The sequence below is a fragment of the Leopardus geoffroyi genome, chromosome D1 (genome assembly GCF_018350155.1).
Source record: "Leopardus geoffroyi isolate Oge1 chromosome D1, O.geoffroyi_Oge1_pat1.0, whole genome shotgun sequence".
NCBI classification, from domain to species: Eukaryota; Metazoa; Chordata; class Mammalia; order Carnivora; family Felidae; genus Leopardus; species Leopardus geoffroyi.
Genome location: NC_059329.1, coordinates 43,072,627 through 43,076,101, shown reverse-complemented (window position 1 = coordinate 43,076,101; position 3,475 = coordinate 43,072,627). Strand labels below are relative to the sequence as shown.

The following is a 3,475-nucleotide window of genomic DNA, read 5'->3' as shown; positions in this document are numbered from 1 at the left end:
GCTGAGTGTGCCTAGAAGCAAAAGACAGCTTAGTAGCAATGAGTGGACACCTAATACCATTCTTCAATAAACCAGGGATCCTTGGAAAAATGGCTGACTGGAGCATTCTGAAGTGCCTGAAGGTAAGAAAGTGCAAAACAAAACAAAACAAAACAATAGAAAACCCCACAATGGAAGGACAGTAATAGGATAAAAAACAACAAAAAAAAACCCCAAAAACCCACAGGAGCCAAGTAAAAGGTCATGATAAGCAAAACTGGAACAATCTGAGAAACAAAACAATGTGATACTAGACTATAACTTAAAATATGAAAGAGTCCATAATGCAATAAATAGAAGATGAAATAAATTAGGAAGAGACAAATTTCCTATGCACAAAAATTCTAAATAATTTATATAGACACTCCACCCTCAAAAGGTGGAATATAACCCCCCACTCTTCTTTAAGTGGGGACTGGATGTAGTAACATCCTTCTGAAGGACAGAAAGGAATTAATAGTAATTTTACAGTTAAAAAACCACAAAACCTTAGCCAGATAAACAAAATGTTAAGACATGTTGACAGTATGTACCCTTGATATCACCAATGAGAATGACACTTTACATCTGTGGTTTTCCTTCTCAGTACACATTCAGTTCCCTAAGAAAATCACCAGAAAGATCCCAAGTGAGGGCTATTCTACAAAATACATGACCACTAGGTTCTCCTCAAAACTGTCAGGGTTTTGAAGGAAGACTGAGAAACTGTCAAAACCAAGAGAAGCCCAAGAAGACATGACGACTAAATGTAATGTGGTATCCTAGATGGGATCCTGGAACAGAGAAAGGCATTAGGTAAAAATTAAGGAAATCTGAATAAAGTATGGACTTTAGTTAATAAGAACATACCAATATGGGTTCTTAATTCTAACCAATATTATCATACTAATGTAAGATGTTAATTATAGGGAAAACTGGGTGTGGAATACATAGGAACTCTCTGTACTAGCTTCACAATTTTTCTCTAAATCCAAAACTATTCTAAAACAAAAAATAATTTAAAAAAATTATAAGTTGGTAAGAGGGAAAAAAGGCAAGCCTGATCACACTTCCACGCTACTAGTACAAACTTTATGGTTGGTACTAGTTTCTGGAACTAGTTTCGCATTTAGTAGGTTTCTGATTTTGTAGGTCTGAGGGTGAGGACCAAGAATTTGCATTTCTAACAGATTCCGAGATACAGTGATCCTCTGGGTCTAGAAATGATACTTTGATAGCCACTGGCCTAGCCTAGAAGATGAAAGTCAAAATTTCAAATGATCCCTTGCTATCTGTCCTATCTTTACAATCTTATCTGTCTGTCCTATACAGGTATCTTATGTCAGACACTTTAAATTATAGAATTGCTTTAAGCAAGTCTCATACTAATGGGGAAACAAAAGACAAATTTGATGCTGTTTCATTACACATTTTATCTAACACGCAGATATGCATTCCTATCTATAAGCTCCATACAAGATACATATCATTTTCAAAATAACAATGGAAACTTGTTTTGAAACTGAGGATTATGGGGGCGCCTGGGTGGCGCAGTCGGTTGAGCGTCCGACTTCAGCCAGGTCACGATCTCGCGGTCTGTGAGTTCGAGCCCCGCGTCGGGCTCTGGGCTATGGCTCAGAGCCTAGAGCCTGTTTCCGATTCTGTGTCTCCCTCTCTCTGACCCTCCCCCATTCATGCTCTGTCTCTCTCTGTCCCAAAAATAAATAAACGTTGACAACAAGCCTTTAAAAAAAAAAACAAACAAACAAAAAAAAAACCTGAGGATTATGAAAATTCTTTGGAGGCTGCTGAGAGAAACTAGAGACCTAACAGTTGTCAAATCACAAATCAGAAGTTTTTAATCCAGCTATTATTAAAACTAAAACCACTCAGACATAAGGACTACATGTTTTATTTCATAAACTTATCTTCTAACACAACATACGTAACTAAACATCTGTTTCTGGTGACCAAACACAGAGTTACCAATTTTCCATGCTATGTGCCAATGTTTCATGGAAACTATTAATACAACTGACACACATAAGCCCCACAGAATAGTTAAAAGACAAGCACAGAACACAAAGCCAGGCTGCTTGAGCTTGAAATCTCTACTCTCCCTAACTCACTAGTTTTGACTTAAGGCAAGTTATTTCACCTCTGCAATAAATCACTTTCCTCCTCTGCAATATAATAACAGAACCTACCTCACAGAGTTATCATTAGGATTAAGTGACTGGCCCATAACAAGTGCTGCATTGCTTCTTGATACTTACAAAAGCCAATCAATATGCCAAGCACTGTACTAGAAAATGGAATGGAGACATAATGGTTGGTCAAAACATACTCAAGGTTATATTCAGTCTATAAGAGGATACAGATATTAACAAATTAATCACATAAAGTATGAATAAATATGGACTGCAAACTGATGGAAAGGATCACAGTGTTTTAAAAACATTAATACTACTATACTCATCTAGTCTCATTTTTGGGGGATGACAGGAAAGTACTACAGGTTCAGGGATGTTCCCGTCTTCCAGGCTTCATAGTCCTCTTACTTCAATTAAGAAAGTCTTAAAGATAATTTAACAATTCAATCATTTGGACAGTATACCTGCTTTGTCAAGAAGAAATGGAAATCAAATTATTTTGACAAAATTTCTAATTAACAAACACATTTAAGGGTGGAAGTTTTATTTCACTTTAATGGACATTAAAAATGGTCTACTAAATTGAAAAACTAAGAAAAGTCATTAATTAGCATTTAATTAAAATATGTTCTTTAGAGAAACTGTTCTTGAAAGAATTCTTCACAACTGAGAACTAGGTAAAAACTTAAAAACCAAAAATAACAAGGCAACTGGGTGGCTCAGTCGGTTAAGCGTCTGACTTTGGCTCAGGACATGATCTCAGGGTTCCTGAGTTGGAGCCCCTCGTCGGGCTCTGTGCTGACAACTCGGGAGCCTGGAGCCTGCTTCAGATTCTGTGTCTCCCTCTCTCTACCCCTCCCCCACTCGCACTCTGTATCTCTTTCAAAAATAAACACTAAAAAAAATTAAAGAAGGGGCGCCTGGGTGCCTCAGTAGGCTGGGCGACCGACTTCGGCTCAGGTCATGATCTCACACTCCGTGAGTTCGAGCCCCACATTGGGCTCTGTGCTGACAGCTCAGAGCCTAGAGCCTGTTTCAGATTCTGTGTCTCCCTCTCTCTCTGACCCTCCCCCGTTCATGCTCTATGTCTCAAAAATAAATAAACGTCAAATAAAAAAAAAAAATTAAAGAAAAATAACTATGCAGAAGAAAAACACAGCAAGCTCAGTACTTTAGAGATAATACCACCTATAGAGAGCCCCAGGCATCTACACCTACATTAAAAAAGGCAAATCATGCAACAACTCCATAAGTTGTAAAATACTTAAGCAGTAAGGAAACAGGTTAAAAAAAAAAATTCAACT

At 37.5% G+C, this 3,475-nt stretch overlaps 1 long non-coding RNA gene across 1 annotated transcript; it reads right to left on the bottom strand.

Moving 5' to 3' along the window:
- Positions 1–1,431: 1,431 nt before the first annotated feature.
- Positions 1,432–2,949, bottom strand: LOC123601033. The gene is made up of 2 exons (XR_006713944.1): positions 1,797–2,949; positions 1,432–1,540 (listed from the first exon to the last, which is right to left on the bottom strand). It is a non-coding gene; the product is annotated as an uncharacterized LOC123601033 (long non-coding RNA).
- Positions 2,950–3,475: the final 526 nt, after the last annotated feature.